The sequence below is a fragment of the Myodes glareolus genome, chromosome 8 (assembly GCF_982192425.1).
Source record: "Myodes glareolus chromosome 8, mMyoGla1.1, whole genome shotgun sequence".
Lineage (NCBI taxonomy): Eukaryota > Metazoa > Chordata > Mammalia > Rodentia > Cricetidae > Myodes > Myodes glareolus.
Window position 1 is genome coordinate 74,229,986 of NC_142033.1, and position 26,307 is coordinate 74,256,292.

The 26,307-nt window shown below is 39.1% G+C and overlaps 1 protein-coding gene and 1 pseudogene across 8 annotated transcripts in view; one reads left to right on the forward strand and one right to left on the reverse strand.

Moving 5' to 3' along the window:
- The first annotated feature begins 518 nt into the window (after positions 1-518).
- Positions 519-26,307, forward strand: part of Mtmr3 (myotubularin related protein 3) — a 114,619-nt gene continuing 88,830 nt past the window's right edge. For 7 of the 8 annotated variants that reach the window (XR_015002766.2, XM_085692097.2, XM_085692099.2 and 4 more), the window contains exon 1: positions 524-674. The gene's annotated coding sequence lies outside the window, so the exon portion shown is untranslated. Of the gene's footprint in view, positions 675-26,307 lie in introns of all 8 variants that reach the window. The other variant, XM_085692098.2, reaches the window with a different exon arrangement.
- Positions 10,896-11,317, reverse strand: LOC125410386 (mitochondrial import inner membrane translocase subunit Tim17-B pseudogene; annotated as a pseudogene).

The following is a 26,307-nucleotide window of genomic DNA, read 5'->3' on the forward strand; positions in this document are numbered from 1 at the left end:
CTGAGAGTTTTATTAGGAGCGGAGGTTGAGGCAGTTTGAACTTGTATTCTGAGCATAACCTGTAGCCCTCTCTATTTACACGCACCGTATTAAATTAGTTTTATATTGACTATACCTGCTGGGGAAATATCACTACTTTTCTAATAGAGAGTAGAGTAAGCTAAGGTGCTGTCTTGAGTTACTAAGCTAGCAAAAAAAGTCTTCTGAACATTTTTTTAGTCTTTGGCTTTCTTTTTCTTAATTTGTAACGGTTCGTCTAGTCATTTCCCATTTTTCTATTCTTTTCTCGCTCATCTGCGGTTGCTTCTCCGCAGCCACTTTCTGCCAACCTGCAGCCCCGCCCACATTCCGGGGCGTGACCAACTCGTCAGACTCCGCCCCCGTCCATCCCGTGACAGACAGCCCACTTCTATCCACCCCCGACGGCCGACAGCGCCGGAGCGTGCGCGCGCGCCCCCGCCAGCAGCTCTGATCGGTCTCGGGCGCGCGCTCTGTGTGGCCGCTGCCGCCATGTTGTTGTGGTTGTGAGAAGGCGGCGGCGGCGGCGGCAGCGGAGTAGCCGGCGGAGACGCTCCAGCGGCCCAGGCGCTGCCCCACGCCGGCCCTGGCTGGCAGCCTCGTGGGGTGGCGGAGGAGGCCGTGCGGTGGCGGGCCTCGCCATGTCCTGCTACCTGGTAAGAAGCCCACCGCCCCGGCTCCGGTGGCGAGGAGGTGCTGGAGGAGGGGCGGGCCTCGGCCGGGCGCGGCGGCTGTCATCGGCTGAGGAGACGGTGGCAGGCGGGGGGCTGGGGTGGCCTCGGCCACTCGGGGCGAGCTGGCGGAGTGGAGCGCAGAGGCCCGACCGGGCGACGCGGGGGAGGCGGGGTCGCCGAGCTCGGCGGCCATCCTGAACCTGGCGGCCGGTAGCACTCAGAATGTGGGGCGCTACCCCTGGAGCGCCCTGGAAAATGCTTCCGGGCCCCCGGGAGGTGAGTGTGTGGCCCGAGGCCCTGGCCGCGCCGGAGGGAGAGGCCGGAGGTCGTGCTGTTGGAACCCTCGGGCAAGCGGTGCGGGCCTCAGCCTGACTGCAGCACGGCATCCTCCTGGCCTGGTAGTGCTTGAAGGGGAATGAAAGTTTAGGGGTGCATGAAGGAGCTCAGGGAACACTGGTCAAATGGCGCTGCAAAAGATAAGTGTTATTTCTTGGGTTGAAATTGTGCTGGACATATTGCATTTCAAGACCCAACATGATATTGTTTGTTGGGATCTGAAAACTTGTTTCACAGTTATGGGGTAGCGTTTGCATTCTGGAGTCTGTCCATCTCACTTGGGAGATGATCTTGATGTTCAGTCGTCTTCAGACAGACTAAAGTTTACATTCTACTTTTCCTACTATCTTGACACTCACTCGGTTTTTTTGATGTGTAGCCTTTTGTATTAAAAAGTGCATATGTTCTTGTAGTAGAGGTTCAACTTTATTTCTCACCATGAGAACAGTGACCCGTCAGAGGTTATGACTGAGTTATATAGAAGGTGATTATCAAAAGACCCATGCTCTTGTGCTTTTACTTGGAGGCCAAATGAGTTGGTGGCCGAAGAAAGACTTCTTTTCGATGGCTTGAGCGAATAGAAGAGTGCAGGGTGACACCGTTTTGGGTATATATTATTAGGCTAAGTGTGGAATCTTCTGGAAGGTTGGATTGATTGCCTATGAAGACATCATTCAGCTCTACCATTTTTACATTTAGGTAACTCTGAGCATTGTGAGCCGCATAGTGATTTTGTTCATAAGGCATTAGAACACATTTTATCAAGTTGGCTGCTAACTGAAGGTATGTCCAGAGAGGCACTGGACTGCAGAGCCCGGAGGAAAGGAGAGGAAGTGAGGCGTGAAGTCGGCTTTCTGCCCACAGAGAGGGGTCCTGAAGGTGCTTTCTAACATACCAACATTGTAGTTACTCCTAAACCATCTGACTCAGGTTTCTAGTAAAGTGGAGGCTAGGAGGGTGTGTTACAGTCATTTGAGACCAGGGTTGTGAACCTGAAAGGTGTACAGTGGATTGTGAAAAGTTCTTGAGATTTGCCTCAGGCTGTGGGGTGTGGTAAAGTCAGTTTTAAAACCTGCTTAGAGTCCTGGTTAATACTTTGTGTGGTAAAGTGGAATTCTGAGTTGTCAAGGGATGCATTCATACTTCAGAGGGGGTGTGTTGAGGATTGTTGCAGTTTTGGAAGAGGTGAAAGAAGGTGTTGTTACTGTTGCATAGGGTCGCATCCTGTTATATTACAGAGAAGTAGTTTTAGAGAGGTTCAGTAAAGATCAGAAGTCTTTTATTTCCTGATGTCCCCATTAAGGCCCAGTTCTCAGCAGTATTTTCTTTCCAGATTATTTTTTTTTAGCAAATGAATAGTATTGATATGAGAAAACTTGGTGTTAGTTATTAAAAATTATGTGATGTCTTACATTGAAGAGGGAGTTTTCTGTCTTTGCAACTTTGACTTTTCCTTAAGAGATTCTGTTTTCTGTAGACTGTGTACTGTTTTTGAGTCTTAATGTATTTAAAATTTTAGATGTTACCTGGAAGGTGGTGGCGCACACCTTTAATCCCAACACTCGGGAGGAGAGGCAGGCGGATTTCTGTGAGCTCGAGATCAGCTTGGTCTACAGAGCAAATTCCGGGACAGGCTTGAAAGCTACAGACACCCTCCCCCCCCCCCAAAAAAAAACCCACCAAAACTTTAGGTGCTAACACATTGAATTTAGAGGTAGTGTATACACTGGTGGGAAATTCTGCATTGATCATGGATCGTGATTTCATTGTGTCATTAATTACTGTTGGGATATTACTTCTCTGGACTTGAGTTTCCTCATCTAGATAATTTAGAGCTCATATTTAGGCTAATTTTACGCATTTTAAATAATTTTTATATATAGGAAAGTGCATCTTTTATTTAAAAGAAACAACAACTCAGGCGAAAATTGTCAGGAGTTTGAGACCATTGTGGGCCATATAAATAAGTGCCACAGTAGCCAGGGCTTAGTAGGAAGACCCTGAGAGATGGTGCACTGGGTAGACATCTACTGCCAGGCCTGCCAACCTGGACCCATGTGGTGGAAGGAAAGAACAACTCCAAGTTGTCTTCTGGCCTCCACATATGTGCAGTGGCTCACATATGACTATACATGCACACACAAAAGTTTAAAAAGTAAACAGAACCCTTGCCCTAAAATCCCAGAAACAATATTCTGCCTTGAGTTTTGCTTTTAGCTTGTGGATTTTATACATTTCCCAAAAGTGCTCTGGAACTTGAGTGCATGTTGCAAATATGCAGAAACAACATACTTATGCTGTTGTAATACTCTTAATGTTGAAATCAAGTTGGGTTTCACTGAGGGAGCTTCATAATTTGGTATGAAGACACAATACTGAGAATGTTTTGGAGAAGTTTGCAATCTATGTGGCGGTTTTTTTTTTAACATATTACCCAGTTCTGTAATTTTAAATGGTGAATTCATTTTTAAGTTTTAGAAGTTATATTTATTTATTTGTGTGTATGAATGTGGGTGCATGTATGCCACGGTGCACATGTGTAGGTCAGAGGACAGCCTGTAGGAGTTGATTCTCTCCATTCATCATATGAGTTCTGGGGATGGAACTCAGTTTATCAGATTTGGCTGCAGGTGCCTCTATTTTCCGAGCTGTCTCCCTAGACCTTCTATGGTGAATTTCTGTGTAATTTCATAATCAGTGAAACATTGATTTAGAATTAAGTTTGAGGTCACTTCCATATTGGATTGAACTAGGTTTCCTAGTAATTCAAGACAACTACTACAATTATTAACATGACATTGCTATTTTTAATATTAATTTTGTGATTTTGATACTGATGCTTTCATTTTTATTTTTGTACTGTATTTGTACTTCTAAGTTCATAATTGTATTCTATACCACAAATGAAAATTGTTTTATCATGATAGTGGATAGACCAGTAAGTTTTGAGTCTACCCAGTGTTACTCTTTTTTTCTGGGAAGCCATGTAACATTCCCTCATCATTAGAGGAAGAACAGTGTCTACTTATTTCATCTGTTGTGAGGGAAGATCAACTGGAATGGTGTATATGAAAAACAACCTAAAAATGTAATGATGTTAGAATCCCATTGCATTAGAATTCTTTTTTAAAAAATAATTTACTTACTTTTATTTTATGTGCATTAGTATTTTGCTTGCATGTATGTCTGTGTAAGGGTATTGTATCCCCTGAAACTGGAATTACACAGATAGCTGTGAGCCACCATGTGGGTGCTGGGAATTGAATCTGGGTCCTGAAAGAACAGCCAGTGCTCTTAACCTTTGAGCCATCTCTCCAGCTCCTAGAATTCGTTTTAAAAAGGTTTTCATGAAAGAGTTGGCTTGTCTAGATGGGTGGTAGTGGTGCACACCTTTAATCCCAGCACTTGGGAGGCAGAGGCAGGCGGATCTTTGTGAGTTCGAGGACAGCCTGATCTACATAGCTAGTTACAGGACAGTCAGGGCCATACAGAGAAACCTTGTCTCACTGCTCCCCTCAATAAACAGAGTTGGCTTGTGAGCAGTGATAAACCAGATGCATGTTTTTAAATGCAGAATTTCCTAATACCTTTGAAAAGGCAACAGAAGTAGAGAAACCTTGCAATACTTGTACCTTTTAATAGTGGATCTCATCTTGCAGTGTGAGCCCTGGTTGGGCCTTGATACTGGAACTGGAGTAAAGCCTGTCAATTCAGATGCCCTTAAGAATTATGTAGAATAGACTTACTATATTTGATCTTTTTTCTTATTTTGGAGCCTGTGGTGGAAAGTGGATGGAGCAAAGAGCTTAGCATGTTCTGTGTAAAGTTTTAGAACTGTGTTTTTGTTCCTTTTTTAAATTTTTATTTTATTTTACGTATATGTGTGTATACCATGTATGTGCTAGAGCCTGTGGAGGTCAAAGAAAAAGCAGATCCCCTGGAGAGTTGAAGATGATTATGAGCCTTCATGTGGTTTCTGGGAACCAAACCCAAGTTCTCTGCAATTTCTTCAGCCCCAGAACTGTGTTTTCTAAATGTTGAGCGACATATTACAGGGTAATGCAATCAGTGTGGTTATTTAAAAAAGTATTAAAAAGATAAGTTAGTACAATGCTAATGGTAAAACTGTTGGTTTGAGGACTATGTTTATTACTGTTATCATCATCATCATCATCTAAATCTATATTGGGCATGGTGTACACCTTTAATCCCAGCACTCTGGAAGCAGAGGCAGAGACATGAGGATGTTTGAGTTTGAGGGCAGCCTGATGTACATGTAGAGTTCTAGGCCAGCCAGGGCTGCATAGATATGTGCAGGTATATATATGTGTGCATGTGCCTTAGAGCAGAGACTAGACGTTAACTTTGGGTATCAGTCTTTGAGAACTGCCCATCTTGTATTTTGAGACAGTCTCTCATTGGGCCCTAGTACTGTGTATTTGAATTTGTCTAAGCTGACCAACTGGCTGACCTTCCAGCTCTAAATATCTTCCTATTCATGCTTCCTCACCAGTGCTGGGATTATAAGCATGGGGGTTTCTGGGGATTGAACTTGGATCCTCATAACTGTGTGGCAAGCACTTTACCTATTGAACTATCTCTCTAGCCTTATAATTTTCTTTTTAGGTTTAACATTTTTTTAACTGTATTTTTATTTAGTATGTGCATATGTGTGTGTTCATGTGCAGGTACGGGTGTAGGTAGGCATCTTAAGTGTCAGAGGACAACTTGTGGAAGTTACTTCTCTCTACCTTGTTTGTTTTGTCCCAAGGAGTCAACTAAGGTTGTCACTCTTGGTCACAGCAGGCCTCTTTATCTGCTGAACCATCTTACTGACCCTAATTTGTTTAAAAATGTCTTGTCTTCTTAGTGTTATAGTTTCATTCATGTATAACATTGTACTTTGCATGTAGATTCATTTGCCCTTTGCATTTGCTTCCACTCTTCTTATGGTGGCCTTCTTGCTCCCACCTTGTCTGATTTCATGTTTTCATGACACACACACATACACACACACACTCACATATATATCATGTATAAACACACACATATATTGTTAAATTTGGATTTCACATAGGATGGAATGCATGTTATTTTCCTTCCTTTAACCTTTTCTTTTCCCCTCCACCCTCCTCTCCTCAGCTTTCTTCTCCTCATATAGTTTCTTTTAAAATAAAATTACTTCTGATTATGAATTTTATAGTACATATTCATTTAAAAAAATCACAAGATGCTGGGTGTGGTGGTGCACATATGTAATCTCAGCGCTTGGGAGAGAGGTGAATGCAAGAGGATTGGTTTAAGGCTGATCTTATCCACATAGTGAATTTAAAGCCAGCTTGGACTACAGGAGATTCTGTCTGAAAAAGTCAACAAACAAAACACACAACCAAACGCAGGCAACCAACCCAATGACAAACCAGTTGAACCATTCCAGGAGAATACACAAAAGTAGAGGTGGTCTGTCCAACTTGAATTATAACTCTTTGATTATGCATTATCTATTGGAATACTTACAAGAAAAGCTTTCCATGTGAAATTTATACTTTTATAATGGAGATTTAGTATTCTTTAATCATAGTTTATAGCAATTTTTTAAAATTTACATTGCCTTAATTTTTTTAAACAGTACTGTGATGAACTTGTCTGGACATTTTTCTGCATTTATGCTATTTTCTTATTCTTTGAAGTTTGCTTATCAGGTCCAAGGGTGTGTTTCTTGTTTTTGTTTCTTTTCTGGCTGTTGAATCATGAGCCTTGAAGAATGTTTAGAACCTCCATCCCTTAAAATGGAGGCGTTTTAAAATTTGGATATAATGAAGGTATCATATTGATAGGATGAAAGTCTTAATTTCCATCAACATGTTGGAACCTATTTTCATATATTCAACTAGCAATTTGCCATCTATATCTTATAATTGTGAGATTAAAGAGGATTAGTTTCCCTGTTCTTTTTTCAGCACCAAGACTTAAACCTCTATAGTTTAACTCTGTGGAGGGGTAAACATGAGTTCAATAGCAAGCAATACTTTAGTTGCAATACTGGTGGTTGATTGTCTCATCAGTGGAAAATTTGAACATTAATCTTCAATACCTTGGTGTTTAATTTATAAACTATATGTTTGTTTGTGTCTAATGAAATGTAGGACACAATATGAACAAGGATGAGAGTTAGAGATGAAGCTTAAGTCCCTTTTTCTTTCACCCATTGGAGCATCTTTGAGTTCCTCTTGAGGTTTACTGTGTTTTGCTTTGGCTGTCAATGTTTAAGATTTCTAAGATGGAATATTGTTTTTTCTCTTTCTTTTTTTGAGATCAGGTTTCACCACATCACTGGAAGAACTGTTGTGTAGCCCAGTCTGGGTAAAGAGAGAGATTCACCTGCCTATGTTTCTCAGTGGGCATTTCTCCAGTTTTACAAATAGTTCTGTTTAGTTGATTTATAAAGTGCCTCATGCAATTGAGAGTCTTGTTTTGTTTCTTTTTTTCTTTTTCTTTTTCTTTTCGACACAGGGTTTATCTGTGTAACAGTCATGGCTGTCCTGGAACTTGCTTTGTAGACCAGACTGGCCTTGAACTCACAAAGATCTCCCTGTGTTTGTCTCCTGAGTGATGGGATTAATGCATCCAGAGAGAGTCTTATTTGTAATATAATAAGGGTAATATACACCTAAATCATCAACTTTATACTTTTTGTGATTATTGACTAATTGAATTAAAAAAGACAAATCATATGACAGGAACCAGTATAAACAGTCTGCTTCTCTTGGAGAACTGATCCAGTGTAGAATGGTTTGTGGAAAGCAGTTTTGCTGTAATACGTCCATGTTCTTTTTAGAGTTTAGCTTTTGGAGACTGAGTGAAGCAATATGCTGTTGCCTTCCTTTGCTTACAAAGTACCACAAGTAACCTGTTGTTTTAACTCTCTATTTGGAAGGACCTGGTCTATACCATTTAAAAAACGCTTTGTTGGATTGTGATGGTGATGACTACTCTTTCTCTTAGTTTTTGGCCTGGGAATTGAACACAGAGCCTCATTCATCTTGGCAAGCACTCTGCCCCTGAGATGTATCCCCAGCCTGTTTATTGCTTTTTATTTTGAGACTGGATTTCACTCTGCAGCCCAGGCTGGCCTTGTACTTGAGATTCTCCTGCCTATATACCCCTAAAGTGTTAGGATTAGAAGCACATGCCTCATGCCAGGCCGTGGTGGCATATACCTTTAGTCCCAGTTCTCGGGAGGCAGAGGCAAGCAGATACTCAGAGTTATAGTTCTACTAGCACAAAATAGACAGTGGAGGCAAAAATATTCCATAATTGTTAGACTCAAATTATTAAAATGTTGGAACTTTCTTTTACTATCTGTATTGAGTCCTTTTAGGTTTTTGAAATGAAAGGCAACGTCAGGGAAGAGGTGTTGGGTAGTAATGTGCCTGATTGAGGCTGTGGAGAGATTGGCAACAGTTATTCTGTACTATACTCAGAAATAGCACCTGAAGTGAGACTGTGGCAAATGGCTGGTCAGTTAGACCCTTGTAGAAAGTATACATCTGTTGATTAGTTGAATGTAGGCAAGAGAAATTTGAAGTTGGTATACTTTGGGCCTGCAAGAATAAATAGAAGTGTGCTAATTGAAAAGGGAAGGGAGTTTTGGTAAAGGACTGAACTGAGACCCTTTATATGTTTAACATAGAGGCTAAAATATATCCAAGAAAAAATGGCCTACAGGAGCTTGGTTACAGAGAACTTGAAGTGAGAAGAAAGGTAGACCTAATATGAATAAGAGCTTGAATTCGAAAGAACAGATTTAGTGGACAAGAGAAAATAGAACTAACTAATACTTAATGTTAGATTAATGCTATACAGTGGAGACCAAAGAGAGAATTTCCAAAGGAGGGAAAATTAAGGAGTTTGAGAGATAACAAGAAAGATGAGGGTGGTAGTGATGCACGCCTTTAATCGCATCACTTGGGAGGCAGAGACAGGCAGATCTCTGTGAGTTCGAGGTTAGCCTGGTGTACAAGAGCTAGTGCCAGAACAGGCTCAAAAGCTATAGAGAAACCCTGTCTCGAAAAACCGAAGCGGGGGGAGCGGGGGAGATGAGAGCCAAAGAAGTATAATCATTGCATTTGTGAACTATAACTAGTCACTGGTTATCATTTTCTTTGATAAATTTTTGCAGAGTAGGCTGAGTGGCTAAGGGTCGAGTAGGTGATGACATACGTAGCACACGTGCTGTTCAGTTGAACTTCCCATGGTGATGGAGATGTTTGATATCTTTGCTATGTAGTAGCCATCAGGCACTTAAAGTTTGGCTAGTTCAACCAAAGAACTAGCTTTAATTTTGGTCCTCAGGAAGAGCAATATGTGCTCTTAACCTCTGAGCCATCTCTCCAGACCAATTTAAATAATTTTAAATAGTCATGTGGCTTATGGCAGCCTTGTTGGGCAGTGTCGATTATACATTTTTGTTTTGTTTGAGACATGGTCTCTATATAGCCCTGACTGTCCTGGAACTCACTGCGTAGACCAGACTGACTTCAAATTTACAGAGATTCACCTGCTCTCTGCCGGAGTGCTGGGATTACAGATGTGTGTCACCATGCTGGGCTAATGATTATAGACTTTTAATGTGAAGCCGTTATATAGATGAGCAGTAGGAACTTATTATAGTATAAAGTAGAGCCATTTGGTTATTTATAGATTTTTGTTGTAGAGCAGTGATTCTCAACCTTTCTAATGTTGTGACTCCTTAATACACAGTTCCTCATGTTATGGTGACCTTAACCATAAAATAATATATTTTATTGCTACTCCGTAACTAATTTTGCTACTGTTATAATTGTAATGTAAATATCTGATCTGCAGGATATCTGCTACATAACCTGTGAGGGTTTCAACCATAAATTGAGAACCACCGTTGGAGAGCATGTGAGATGGCGCAGCAGAGAAAGTGATGCAAGTCTGATGATCCGAGTTTGATACTTGGAACCCAGGGTAGAAAGAGAACTGATTCCTAAAAATTATCCTCTGACCTCCATATGTACCCTGTGAGCATGCATGACACACATCATATACACACAATATTAAGTAAAGTAAAATAAATTTGGGTCTGGTAAAATGACTCAGTGGGTGAGGATGTTTACCACCAAGCCTGACAACCAGAATGTAATCTCTAGCATATGTGTGCATCAAAGATCGATCGCTCTACATATCTGTCTGTCAATCTACCTACCTATGTATTTATCTATCTATGCATTCCTTCCTTCCTTCTTTCATTTATTTTTAATGTATGAGTGTTTTCTGTATGTACATATGCACTACATATGTACCTTATTTCTTGAGTGGTCAGGAGAGGGTGTTAGGTTTCCAACATCCCAAGTGACAGACTCTTGTGCACTGCCATGTGAGTGCTGGGAACTGAACCACTGATTTCTCTGGAAGAGCAGCAAGGGCTCTTAACCATTGGACTGTCTTGCTAGCCCTTGAATGTCATATTTTCTCCTACTAAGAGTTAAAAAAAGATATCAGAAATCTGAGTGGAAAGGAGGAGCAAATTGTCTCCTATGGTGCATGTATTTATTTATTGAACTGACTTTAAAATACTTATCAGTGTGTCACAGGAAGGATCTGGGGTGAACTTGTTACATGTTTGAAGCTGGGTACCCTGAGAGACAAAAAAGGTGACCCATATGACAAGGTCACTGGTGTGCCCCACCCCTATCATAGAACAGGGGAGTGGAGTCTGAGAGGCCCTCCCTGGATTGTCAAAGGGCTATGTGGGAGCCAGTTCTCTTTTGGAGTTAGATCATCTAGGAATGAACTGTGGAATAGCTCCCATGGTGGTGGGGGCAGGCACTGGCTTCCTCAGAGGTATTGCTGGTAGTTGGGATAACCTGAGACTGGTGCTCCTTCTTTAGGGGTTAGCTGGCTGGGGTCTCCCAGGAATAGGGGTGCATTGTGGAACTGCCAAGTAATATTGTGACACCCTTGATGAGGGCCAACAGAATGTTCCCCATTATTGTGGAGCCCACCATGGTCAGTAGTCCACTTAGTGCAGCCAGCACACCACTGGTGGTAAAGTTCCAGGGGTCTTCTTTGCCCTGAAGCTGCATCAGGTAGCAGGTGATGGTGGAAGACAGTCCCCTACACTCTGCAAAGCTTATCTTCAATCAGGGGTACTTGGATCCTCCTGGAGTTGATATTACCTCTGAACTGGTGTTGATTTTCATCAGAGGCATTTTGAAAGCCTTTAATAGCTGGAAGATTATACCACCAACGAAACCCATAATGAAGGTTCTATTGATATCATCAAGCAGGGTCATTTAGTCACACTGTCTAATATTTACCTTTAAATACACTGATACTTCAAATTTTATGTTTGAGAAGTTTACTTTGAGAATGATTTATAGTTTAAGTTTGTGTCATGTTCTCTCTCCCTCCCTCCCTCAAATCACTGGCCTTGAACTACTGCCTGCCTCCTGGGGTGATTTGAAGAAGGTGATTTTTGATAGTGTTGATAGGACTTTTTTTTTATTACATCTGACTTGAATATGTTTTCCTTGCAAGAAAGATAATTAAAGCATATATGAAAGAACATACTTGTGTGACTTCATTACTATAAAGTTAAAAAAATAGAGGGCTGGAGCACTGGCTCAGCATTTTAGAGCACTTGTTGCTCTTGTTGAAGACCCTGTTTCAGTTCCCAGCACCCATGTGGTCTTTCCCAACCATCCATAAAACTCCAGTTCAGGTGATCTGATGCTGTCTTCTGCCCTCCATGGACACTAGGCATGCATGTGGTACATATATACACAGGTAAAACACTTAACACATGCATAAAGTAAATTAATTAAAAACAAAAAGCAAACAATAGTAACAAACAAACAAGAAAAAAATCAAACAGACAGAATTGAAAGATGGACCAGAAGTCAGAACAATCATCTTTGACTTTGAGGACAAAAGAGAGGTGTGCTGGAAATATTCTGAGTTATGATCTGAGTTGTTGATGTTATGACTTTGTTGAGTTTTTAAGAATCATTGAGTGATACTTATGTGTCAGTTTTTGTTTTTTTGAGACAAGTTTTCTCTGTGTAGCCCTGGCTATCCTGACACTCAGACCAGGCTGACCTTGAACTCATGGATCTGCCTGTCTCTGCCTCTCAAGTGCTGGGATTGAAGGCATTTGTCACCACACTGGGCTTTGGCTATGTGCACTTTTGTGTGAGCTGCTACACTTCAATTACAAGCTTTGCTCTTTCTCCTTTAAATGTAAGATGTGCTTAAAGCCATCTACATCCCATCCATTCCATCCCAACTATTTATCCATCCATCCATCCATCCATCCATCCATCCATCCATCCATCCATCTATCTTTGAGATAGAGTCTCATGTAACTCAGGCTTGGCTTAGAGCTCTCTCCATGTGGCAGAGAATGATCTTGAGTTTCTAATCTTCCTGCCTCCACCTCTCTGGGATTAGAGGCATGTTCCATGTTGGTCTTTGAATTCGTATTCTCAAGCAATTTTGCTTCATCCTCGTGAGTAGCTTGGATTATAGGGCCTTACTCATGGCCTTATTCATGCTATGCATGCTTGCTGTTTTGGGGTTACAGTACTACTATTACTTGGCTGTATTGCCAAGCAAGAGAGCATGTGTTTCCCCTTTTATTTGGTGCTAGGGATTAAGCCAACAGCTTTGGCCATGGCAAGTAAGCAGTCTCCTATTAGGTTTTATCTTCAGTCCTGAGAATAAAATTTTAGGAACTATCAAGACTACCAGTTTTTTTTTCTTGGATATGCCTTCACATTACTATTTATTTGGGCAAACCATATACTTTATTTGGATTAGGATTCTCATAGTATTTCTAGATAGGTTTTTGTTTGGGCCATTGACTATACTTAACAGAGCAGGATTGTAGTTTACAGTAAAATGATTGTTCAAGGCCACACAGCTAATAATTATTATTATTCATTTATTTTAGTGTAATACCTAGTGAGGTTTACTTAAGCATATCAAGCACTGATGTAAGTGATTAACATTTATTTATTCTTTTGATTGTCTAGGATTGAACTCCTAGGCTTGCTTCTTCATCATGAGTATCTGGGATTTCAGGATGGATGTGTGCTTGTGTTTCAGCATGTGAGTGTGCACATATATGTGTATGTAGAGGTAGTTACAATTATTCTAATTTTACCGAAGAGGAAATAGGGGAAAATGGGATAATTGGCTTAGTTAGGTTGCATTCTTGAGTCTGAGCTCTTAACCATTTTGCTTTACCATCAAATTGAATGAAAGTGTTTGAGGATTTTTTTTAGTTTTTAAGGTTCCAGGACAGAGCTTCAAAAGCTACAGAGAAACCCTGTCTCGAAAAACAAAACAAAATAAAAGTTAAAAAAAAATGTTTACTAAGTCGGGCAGCAGTAGTACACGCCTTTAATCCCAGCACTTGGGAGGTAGAGGCAGGTGGATCTTTGTGAGTTCCCGAGTTCAGCCTGGTCTACAAGAGCTAGTTCCAGGACAGACTCCAAAGCCATCTCAAAAAATCAAAACAACAACAACAACAACAAAAAACCCCAACAAAACCGTTTACTAAGATATACTTTACATACAGCAGTGTTGAGTTTTAGACACATAATTGTGTAAAAATCATTATGATCAAGAAGGAATAGTTTGTTTCATTATCTTAAACAATTTTTTTTATGTTCCTTTGTGCAGTTAATCTGGTCTGGCTACTTGTTTTGTCTGTGTGGCTTTTGACTATTTTAGAATTTATATAAATGGAACCTTGTGGCATGTAACCTTTTTTTTTATTTTTTGAGATGATATCTCACTATATGTAGTCCTGACTGTCATGAAACTTGCTCTATGTATTAGGCTGGCCTTGAACTTGCAGATTCTGCCTCTGAAGGCAGAGGTTATAGGCATATTATACTTAATATAGTGTAATTCGATAGTCATTTGTGTTTTGGTTATCAGTAATCAGTTTTTATTGTATAATAGTATTTTATTGTATGAATATGCCATAGTTTATTTATACTTTAGCTTATTTGTGCTATTTTCAGATTTTGTTAATTATAGAAAAAGGTGCCAGAAAATTCCTTACGTGTACTCTTGTATGTATGCCCACATATGTATTGTTTCATGATTAAAAAAGTGCCTGACACTGAGGAGATGGGCCAGTTGGAAGAGTGCTCGATAGAACTTTTATACAAGCCTGACTTTTGGGTCCCTATCACTCAAATAAAATCTAGGTGTGGTATGCGTCTGTAATCCCAGTGCTGAGCAAGGCAAGGGCCCTTACTGGCCAGCAAGTCTAGCGGAATCATTGGGTTCTGGGGTCAGTGAGAGGGTCAGTCTCAGGAGATAACATGGAGAGTAATTTAGGAAGGCACCTGATGCTGACCTTTGGTCTCCACATATGTGACCACAATACCAAACCGTTCCAACTTTTTGATGTTGTGACATGGCATGACATCTATAAATGTTTTGGAATACTCAACTGTCTGGGACACGTGTGAGCCTCAGGATGGACATATCTGAATTCTAGACCTTTTGTAGCTTTAATACAGAATCTGAAAAGGCTAGTAATTTTCATAGAATATTGTCAGTTGTTTAGCAAATTTCATTTCTAGAAAAATTTACTTAGAAGGGGAGGAAGGAAGGAGAAAGAAGAAAAATATATAGCTCAATAAAAACAAACAAAAAGAAAAAAACAAAAGGAAGGAAATTCTGGAACCTGCTGTAATTGGAGGAACCTTGAAGACAGTTTGTACCACCATTTATAGGTGTTGCCATTGGGAAAGCTGGGAAAAAGGTACAAGGGACATTTTGTGATATTTTTGCAACTTCTGTGAGAGTAATTGCTTCAAAATAAAAAGTTAAAAAGTTAAAAAAAGAATAAGTTAGAATAAACTGTTTACATGAGCTGGGTGGTTGTGGTGCACGCCTTTAATCCCAGCACTTGGGAGTCAGAGGCAGGCGGATCTCTGTGTGTTTGAGGCCAGCCTGGTCTATAAGAACTAGTTCCAGGACAGGCTTCAAAAACCAAAACCAACTAATCAATCAATCAATCAAACAAACAAACAAAAAAACCAAAAAAAAAAAAAAACCCAACAATAAAAAACCAAAAGCCAGAACAACAAAGAAACAAACTTTACTGGGGTTGGAGAGATGGCTCAGTGGTTAAGAGGACGCAATCATCTGTAACTAGTTTCAGGAGATCTAACAGGACTCTGAGAGCATCAGTCATATGTGGTACACAGATGTACACGCCGGCATATACACATAAAATACTAGTTATATTTAATTTTTTTATTTCGGGTTTTTTGAGACAGGGTTTTTTTGTATGATAGTCCTGGTGGTCCTGGAACTCACACTGTAGACCAAGCTGGTGTTGAACTTAAAGAGATCCATGTGCGGGGCTGGAGAGATGACTCAGTGGTTAAGAGCATTGCCTGTTCTTCCAAAGGTCCTGAGTTCAATTCCCAGCAACCACATGGTAGCTCACAATCATCTGTAATGGGGTCTGGTGCCCTCTTCTGGCCTGCAGGCATACACACAGGCAGAATAGTGTATACATAATAAATAAATAAATATTAAAAAAAAAGAGATCCATGTGCCCTTTGTTTCTTGAGTGTTGGGATTAAAGGTATATGCTACCATGCCTGACACTAGTTTTTAAAATTTATAGGAAAAATTTAGTGTCTAAAGAGAACAGTACATGGAAATATTTATCTGCATATTTTTCATTTATCCCCAAAACATTAATGATTTATTACTGTATTCAGAATAAGGAGATGTCTCAATTTGTTCTCTGGAACTGGTTTCTTTCTTCCTGCCTGTCCGTGTGTCAGTCCATTCATCCATCCATATATCTGCCCATCTCAGTATTTTTACTTTTATTTTTATTTTTTGAGGTAGGATTTTTCTATGTAGCCCTGGCTGTCCTGGACTTGCTTTGTAGACCATACTGGCTGCTTTCTCAGAGAGCAAGGTGTGTGTCACCATGCCTGGCTCAGTATTTATTTTATTTTACTTTCTCTAAGGATTACTCTTATTTTTCTTTTTCCTTTAAAATTAATAGTATTCTCTTATAAGGTACAGGGGCGTAGACTTCCACCGCTTCAGTGATATTTTTGCCTGATATGAGAAAGTTAATCTGACTTTTCTGTCTTCAGGGTTATACAGATTTAAATGTGCTTTGCATAAACTCTACTCAAAAATTATCAGGAGGTTTTGCAGGACAGTTTTGGACACTGGCATACACGATAATCTTCTGCTCTCTGTATTGCTTACTTGTTTTTTTTTCCCTCAATTTTTTTGTGTATGTGGGGAGGTTGTGTTACTCAAACATTTCAGTGGCTCACTTTGATATGTCTCTGTATTCCCTGCTTGATAATTGAGGGAATCTTGAAATGTCACTGTTTCTACTCTACAAAAATAAGTTTTCATACTAAATCCAATAGAAAGCACATTGGCAATAGTGCAAAAGCTGACTCACTAAGGAGTAATGATAGACACTTTGAGGGGAATGACCTATCCCAGGATTCTATTTCAAAGCTTAAAGCTGTGATTACATCAGTAAAAGCGGCCAAGAAATCAAGATGAGATCTTGCTTGTACCTCCTGGGAGTAATGCTCCACATGGCAAGGACCTTTCAGAAGAGTATGCACTAGTATTTGGTTAAAAAATTTAAATAAATTTAATTATAAATATAATAATATAATTATTAATGATAATATAATAATAAATATAAAATAAATTTAAATAAATTAAATAAAAATATATTCTTAAAATATGTATAGTTTTGGTAGAAATCTTATATTCTTTGGGTGGGAAGTAAATTGTAGATTTATAATGGTGGTAGCCTTTGAGGGACTGAAGTGCCTTTTCCCTTTTCTGAGCCTGGATGAAGCCTTATGGTGACTAAGGGTTAACTCAAGAAGCTCAATGCAGATCAATTTTCTAGAGCTAAAGGAATATACTTAGCTCAGTAGTAAGCACAAGTATCATGTTCATGCCAGACACTGTACACTGTCTTCTAATTAAACAGACTGGAAACCAAAGCAAGACCAGTAACAGTTTGGTTCTGAGGGACAGGCCCTTTGCCTATTCTCACTGCATATTTTAGGAGTAAAAATGATTAGAAAATGAGCTTGCTTTAGTAGTGGGAAATCGATACTGTGATTTTTTTTGTGGATTGGAGTGATTACAGTTCCATTTCTAAATTTGATTTTATAGCCATAATTGTTTTTTGGTGGACAACTAAACTTTTATAATCACTGTCAAAGTTTGTTTTTATTGCTAGCTTGAGTGGAAAGTGCAGAAGTGTGCCAGTTTTATGTTCAAAAGTGTCACAAGGATAAGAAAACACTTAAATTATCTCAAAGTATTTTTCAGAGATAAGCCTGAGTATACTTTGATTGACTCATATTGTAAATGTGCTATAAAATGCATTAGTCCTAAAAAACATATTTAAGCATGATGCTATTTTTCTATAAATAAGATGGAGGGTTGTGTTTAGTTGTTTGCTGTATTTCAAGCATACTATTTAGGAGTAAGATGTTTTCAACTGTTTTCTCCAGAGTGTGCTCAAAAGTTACACGTGCTTTGCTTTACTTAAGAAATATGTTACCTTTTTTTTTTTGGAGGGGGCGTCTGATTTTCAAATACAATTTGCTGTCTTTTCTATGATCTGGACCTGGTCATTGCATTAGTTTTCCTTCATCTGTGTTTTTCAGCCTTTTCTATATGTAGTGCTTTGACAATGGCCTTTAAAAAATTCAATGTGGCTAGAGAGAAGAAGGTTCAGTGATTAAGAACATTTGTTCTTGCAGAAGACCTGGATTTGTGTTCCTAGTACCCACATGGCAACTCACAACCATCCATGACTCCAGTTTCAGGGGGCCAGTGCCTTCTGATCTCTGCATGCACCAGGGTTACACAGGGTACACATACATACACACAGGCAAAACACTTATACACATAAAGTAAATCTAAAAAACAAAATGAAAAATTATTGAGTTACAATATGTAGGAGATTGAACCCTGTTACTGAACCTAGCCCTCTGCTGGTCTTTTGCTTTTGAATTGACTGTGAATGTACTGATTCCACTTAATTTCCTTTCCTTTCCTTTCCTTTCCTTTCCTTTCCTTTCCTTTCCTTTCCTTTCCTTTCCTTTTTTTCTTCCCTTTTTCCTTTCCCTTTCCTTTCACTTTTTCCTTTCCTTTTTCCCTTCTTCCTTTCCTTTTTCCCTTCTTCCTTTCCTTTTTCCTTTGTGTAGCCCAGGCTGTCTGTCCTGAAAATCGTGCTTGTAGACAAGACTGGCCTCAAATTCAGAGATATGCCTGCCTCTTGGCCCCGTGTAATTTCTTATATGATTTAAACCTGCATCTTTAAATTATTTATTAGTTAAGTTTATGACTTGAGAAACTTATTTCTATCTTTCTCACTTTCCCTCTTTGTAAAACAAGGGCACTATTATCTGCTTTGTAGAATTGTAAGATTGATTGATAAATGGTAAAGCACTTAGAAGAATGCTTTGTATGTCTTGGCTATTACAAGCCAAGAATCTTGACTCATATATGTGTTCTACACTTCAACAGAATATATACAGCAAAAATCCCACTGTATACTAAATAAATAATCTAAGAAAACAGCAGGTAACTAAGTGCATCAGTAGACAAGCCAAGAATTTGAGGTTGCCAGCTTTATATAATACTCAATTGTTTTGAAATGATTTATTTTGAAACAAAGTAATTTAAAACCTAGATATGTGGGTAACTTTAGATTTCTTTCCACATAAAAAATTCTTTTTTTTTTTTTAAAAATAAAGAACAACCATTTCTCTTCAGATACTTAGATCCTTGAATGCTTTATGAATGTTAGTTGCTGCCAGTGGTGATCAACAATAGTATGAATCTACACTATACTTTTAAATTTGGACCATTATTAAAGATATTGAAACATGAGATTACTAAACTGCCTTATTGATTTTATACATCTTTTCCTTGTTTCCCCGTGGTAGGCCTTTTTAGTGACTTTTGTGACAGGGTTAGATATCCTTACTTTTACATTTAGTGGAATTGTTGTTAATTCCTAGATTTTATCTTTAAATCAGATTTTTTTAAGCATGTAGAAATTATCTTACAATACTTAATTATATTAGTAAAATGAATAGGATATTTGCTCGAGTTTTACATTTTTTGAAGTCTTTGCATTTAATTTATGACATCAAAATAAATCAACATGGGACTAGAGAGATGGTTCAGTGGTTAAGAGTCCTTGCTGTGCTTTTACAGAGGACCTGGGTTTGATCCCGTCACTCACATGGTGACTCACTACTATCTGTAACTCCAGTTCTAGCTGACATCATCTTGCCTTTGTGGGTTCCAGATATGCATATAATACACACCACATACATGGAGGCACACACAACACTTACAAAAACATACGCATACACAAAGTTTTTAAAAAAGAAAATTAGAAAAATAAGTCAACATATATAGTGGCCAAACCATTGGATTTTATATTCAGTAAGCATTTCCACTTCTTTTTTTTTTTTTAAGTGTCTGAAGGGTAGAATATGTCTACCAGGCTAGCGCAGTTTTCTACTTGTTCCTCCTGTGAAGATTGGTATAAGGTACTGACATTTGATATTTATCTATATATCTATCTGTATATAGATAGATATTTTCCCCTCCACCTTCCCACTGTATTGATAACACAAATGATAGAACAGCTGTCAGTTTTCTTTGGGGCTTGTGAAGTTGAGAATGCCTCCAGCTGCCTGCATCTCCACTTTTGCTCTGTTAGAGATAGGCTTCTTGCTGCACAGGGAGAGAATGAGGCCCGGCGAGTACCGAGTAGCATGAGATGAAGGAATGCATCTTGTGGCACCGAGCCTTCGAGGGCCTGGTATCTTCATTCTTTGTCCCAGTGCTTCACCTCAGTATCCTGTGAGGCAATAAATTCTGGTTTTGTTGGTTTGCTTGGCTTGGGTTTCTTTGACGTGTGTGAGTCTCAGGTTGGACATGTCTGAATGCTAGATCTTTTATAACTTTACTACAGAATCTGAAAAACTAGAAATTTTCATAGAATATTGTCAGTTATTTAGTAAACTTCACTCCTAGAAAAACCCACTTGGAATAAGTGAGAATAACCTGTTTATATAAATATTCTTTTTTTAAATTTTTTTATTTTTTTGGTTTTTTGAGACAAGATTTAGAGCCTGTCCTGGAACTAGCTCTTGTAGACTAGGCTGACCTCCAACTCACAGAGGTTCTCCTGCCTCTGCCTCCCTAGTGCTGGAATTAAAGTGTGTGCTACCACCGCCCAGCTTTATAAATAGTCTTATAGTGTTATTAACTGTAAATCAAACATTTTTATTTTATTTAAAAAACTTATTGGGGTTGCAGAGATGGCTAAGTGGTTAAGAGCACCTTAACAAATCCAATTGGGAACATTGGATTTGTTCCCAGCACCAATGGCTTATAGCTGTCTGTAACTCCAGTTCCAGAGGATATGATGCTTGTTTTGACCTCTTTCATAAGGTTTATTTTATGTGGTTGCTGGTAATTGGAAGAGGAGTCAGTGCTCTTAACCTCTGAGCCATCTCTCCAGCCCAAGGTTTATTTTATGTACATGAGTGCATACCTGATGCAGTTATGTTCATAAAATAAAAATAAATACTAGAAAGGTGGAGATCTATAGGGGAAGAGACATTTATCCTTTTTACATACACTTGTGCACTCACACAGGCACACTGCATCATGCTGCTCATGTGTGCACACACCCAGAAGAGTAGTAATAAAATCACAAACTATGTTGCTGATTTTTTCATGTGTATGTGTGTTCCTACCCCCTTTTCTTATGTATTTTCACTCTTTCATCATGACTTGTTTCATTTACCTTGATCTGACTGCTTGTTGCATTATGAGCTAAAGCTGAGAGATAAATTGTTGAAGCAAGGCAGGCAACTTTATCTGAAGAGTTGACTGGCTGAGAAGATGGAAGACTTCAGCAGATTCTGTCTTGCTGGGAAGCTGATTTAGTAATGGCTTATATGATGATGGGTGTTCCCAGACTGGTAGATGACTTCATGGGAGGTGGACAGACCTGGGGAGAGCAGGCAGAACAGGGCAGATGGAGTACATCTGATTCTACTTACCAAGTCAGGAGATGCCTTTTATTCTGCAGGTCTCAACAACAAAGATGGTTATTTCCTTGAGCCATCTTGTCATGGATTAGTTTGCCAATTATGTAGTTACATATTATACAGTGTATACATTAGAGAGGGAGCTTCCTTAGGCTCTCTCACCAATTGATAAGCTATAAAAGCCCCATAATGTATTTTTGTCACCTCAGACTTCTGTATTTACAAAATTTAAATTAGTCTAGCTGTGGTGGTATAACTTGTTTGAGACCACTTTATTGTGGAATATTCACTTAAGATATGTTACATTCATTTATGCTGTGGAATATTTGTTTAACGATGCAAAGATGTGTTGTATTCGTTTATGTTGCATTTGTTTAACTCTGTAAAACTGTGCTACTTTGCCTTTCTAAAACACCTCATTGGTCTAATAAAGAGCTGAACAGCCAGTAGCTAGGCAGTAGAAAAGATAGGCAGGGCTGCCAGGCAGAGAGAATGAATAGGAGAAATCTAGGCTCAAGAGAAGAGAGAAGAGGGAGGAGCAAGAAAAGGAAAAAGAGGAGAGGAGGATGCCAGGGGCCAGCCACACAGCCAGCCTTGGAGTAAGAAGGAAAGAAAGTATATAGAATAGAGAAAGATAAAAAGCCCAGAGGCAAAAGGTAGATGAGATAATTTAAGAAAAGCTGGCTAGAAACAAGCCAAGTTAAGGCCGGCATTCATAAGTAAGAATAAGTCTCCTTGTAATTATTTGGGAGCTAGGTGATGGGTCCCTAAAGAGTTAAAAAACAAAAAAACAACAACCCTAAAAAAACCAGGCAAACAAAATACATGAAATTGTCTTGAAATTAGACAATAAGTAGTACAGAACTGTGATTCCTGAAAGAACAGAAACAAATTACCTAAGTTTTATGATTGTCCAAGCTTGGTGCTTTGATGTACTTTCCTGAAAGAAGAAATCGGAATCCAAGGAGAGGAGGAACCCTGTCCCAAGGGAACTTATGAGTTTTAGAAGTCTGCTGTGACCCTTTGTCTCTCCTAAACTAGATGCTAAGCATTGAATGAGGTTCTCAAGTGTTGTCAAAAAAAAAAAAATCATTATATAGTAAGCCACTACTTGGGAAGCATAAATGTAGCAGTTACATTACACAGATGTTCTAATTCTAAGCCACCAGAGTAAAAAGATGTCACTTAATTTTGGCCCTAACTTTCAGCTGAGAGCTTATTAGCAAGGCTAAATTGGACCTATGATAAAGGGTGCTCTCTAGGCCTCTTCTAACAGAACTTTAAAAAAGGCAAGCCCAGAAGAGTTCACATAAAGATATCTTTTCTTCTCTGAAACCAGGCCTGGTAGCAGATGTTTATAATCCCAGATACTAGGGAAGATTGATGCTGGAAGATGGCAAGTTTCAGGCTAGCCTGAACAATTAAAAGTTTAAAAAAAAGTAGAATACTTCCCTAGTACAATTGAAGTCATAGGTTTAATCTCAGTACCAAAAAATAAGGAAAAGGATCTAGTTGTTTATTTCAGAGTGGGTATAGTAACAATAAATTATGGATTTTGTGATATATTTAGAAGAAAAATTCATGATAATACTTGGTTAGTTATTTTGCCAACTTGATACAAACTAGAGTCATCTGGGTAGAGGAAACACAATTGAGAAAATACCCCTATCAAATTGGCCTGTGGGCAAGCCTATGGGGACATTTTCTTGATTGATGATTGATGTGGAAGAGCCCAGCCTACTATGGGCAGTACTACCCCTGGGGCTTCTCCTGGGAAGGTAGTCCTGAATACTATTAGAAAACAGACTGAGCAAGCATGGGAGGCAAGCCAGTAAGTAGAGTTTTCCTCCATGGTCTCTGCTTTAGTTTCTACTTCCAGGTCTCTGTCCTGCTTGAGTTCCTGTTATTTGTATTAGCCTTGAAAATAAGGCTAGAGATGTGGCTCGGGGGTACAAGTGCTTGCTTAGCACGTACAAGACCCTGGCAGTTTTTATGAAAACAACAACAACACTCAATGTCAGTTCTATCGCTGTGAAGAGACACCATGATCAGGCAACTTTTATAAAAGAAAGTATTTAATTGGGGGCTTGCTTACAGTTTCAGAGGGTAGTCCTTTATTATCATGGCAGGGAACATGTTACTGTGCATGTCCTGGAGAAATAGGGAGCATTTTATCATGCATATTGCTGAAGAAATAGCTGAGAGTTTTACATCCTGATTCCACGGAAGGGGCTGGGGAGACTGGGTTTGGCATGGGCTTTTAAAACCTCAAAGCCCACCCCTAGTGACCTACGTTCTTCAACAAGGCCACACCTTCTAATCCTAAATAGTGCCACTCCTTGGTAACTAAGCATTTAAATATGAGTCTAAGGGAGGCATTCTTATTCAAACCATCATATGTTACTATAAACTTATCACAAGAAATGCAATATGAATAGAGAAACTGAAATATGAAAAGACAGAAAAATAATACTGTATAAATATTAATCAAAAAAACTATACAAGATGAGGCCAGTAAAATGGCTCAGTCATTAAAGGTGCTTGCTGCCAACCCTGGCAACCTGAATTTAATCCCTAGAACCCATTAGGTGGAAGGAGAGAGCTGAGAACTGACTCCTAAAAATTTTCTTCGGACCTCCACATTTACTGTAATATGTACAGTATTACATACGTACACACACACATACACACACACACACACACACACATACACACAAAGTATAATTAAAAAATTAAGCTGGGTGGTGGTGGTGCACACCTTTAATCCTATCACTGGGGAGGGAGACAGGCAGATCTCTGTGAGTTCAAGGCCAGCTTCGTCTACAGAGCAAGTTCTGGGACTTGCTCCAAAGCTACAGAGAAACCCTGTCTCAAAAAACAAAACAAAAACATTTTATTTATATTATATTTATATTTATTTATATATAATCTCACGAGCCAATTTTGAATTATTTTGTTGTCCTTATTTTTAAATGTAACTTTTTTGTGTGGTACTATTAGGAAATGTGACTGTTGAAGTGGGCATGGCCTTGTTGGAGAAAGTGTGTCACTGTGAGGGTGGGCTTTGAGGTTTTCTATTCTCAGGAATAGTTGACTTTCTGTTGCCTCTGAGTCAAGATGTAAGGACTCCCTAGCCCCAGCACCATATGTCTGCCTGTACGCTGTCATGCTTCCCAACATGATGGACTGAACCTCTGAAACTGTAAGCGAGACACCCCAATTATATGTGTATAAGAGTTGCCCTGGTCATGATGTCTCTTCACAGCAGTAAAAACTCCAAGATATGTGTGTTCATGTGTGCATATGTGTGCAAGCACATATGTGGAGGTCAGAGAACTACCTGTGGTCAGAGACCAAACTATGATACAGTTGCTTCTCTCTTTTACCATGTGGATTCCTGTTTGGCAACATGTGCCTTACTTGCTTAGTTGTCTGTTGGATTTATTTGTATTTGTTTAGTGACAGTCTCATTCTGTAGCCCAGGCTGCTGTAGAACTCAGAATACTGAGATTAGAAGCATGCACCAACACACCCAACTTCCATTCTTGGTCAGTAATAAATACTCTAGCATATGTAACTAAAAGTTTGAAAAACTTTTTTTTTTTTTTTTTTTTTTTTTTTAAAGATAGGACTTTATACAGACCAGGCTGGCCTTCAGCTCACAGGCAGTAAAGAATGATCTTGAACTCTTGCTTCTTCTGCCTCCTGAGTGCTGGAATTAAAGACAAGTACCATCTTTTCTTACTGGCCTTTTATAGACGTACTTTGGAACAATGTATATTTCAAGTCTCTATTTGAGACTCTGGCATGATTTAGTTTTTGCCTAGGACTGATTTCTGTAGTGAATTCTCTGGTATCTCTCATAAGCACAGTGATCCTATACAACCTTAATTGCACCAGTAAAGGCCTTACCTCCACAGCGACATTGGAAATCAGTGTATAACATTTGAATTTGAAGCTGGAGGGGCATAAAGACTGTAACAAAATCCTTTGCCCACTTTATACTTACTTTCTTTTGTTGTTGTTGTTGAGTTGTAGAAATTTAAGAATATTTTCTGGTTATTAATCTATTGCCAGGTATGTGGTTTACCAATGTTTTCACTCATTCTGTAGGTGTCCTTTATACAGTCTTGGTAGTACTCTTGAATACACAAAAGGTTCTCTCCTTGGTCAGGTGCAGTTTGGTTTTTCTTTTGTTCCCCATGTCTTTGATAACAAATGCACTATCATGAAGCTTTTCCTGTTTTCTTCTAAGAGTTTTATCGCTTAGTTTTTACTTCATTTTGACCTAGTTTCTACATTTCATATAAACTAAATGGCCAACTTTATTCTTTCACATGTAGGAATCCAAAATTTCCAGCACCATTCATTGAGAAGTGTGTACTTTTCCCTCTAAATGGGTACAGTGTTCTTGCTGAAAATAGTTTGACTGAACAACAATCTTGTAGCCAACAGTAGGTGAAATTTTGGATACCTAGAAAGCTGCACATAACACCATCACACCCTCTATATACATGGTTTTTCTGTTGTGTACATATAATTTGTAAAAGTACATACGATAAGGTCTCCCTCCCCACCCCCGACAGGATTTCTCTGTGTAGCCCTGGCTGTCCTGGGATTCACTATATAGACCATGCTGGCCTTGAACTCAAAGCCCAGATCTGCCTGCCTCTTTCCTCCCAAGTGGAATTAAAGGTGTGTACCACCAGGCTGTGTGCAATAAGATTAATAACAATAACAAAGTGTTGTAATAAAGTATGATGAGTTATGTGAGTATGATATCTCAAATATTTTGCTTTGTACTCATCCTTATGATGATGTAAGATAATAGCACCTACAGGATGCGATGAAGTGAGGTAGGCCCTGTGATATATCATTAGGATTTGGTGCGATGGTGCCTTGATACAAACATTAGATGTTGGTAGAGTCATGCTAGGATTTGTAGTCTTAGCACTTAGGATGGGGAGGTGGCAGGAGGATTGCAAATTTGAGATTAACTTTAAACACAGTGATGCCTTATCAAAACAAAGCAGAAATCAAAATAGCCTAACTTGATTTTAATTTAAATCAGCGAATTTTTAAATACTTAATTTCCCAATAATTTTCCAAAGCTTGAATTG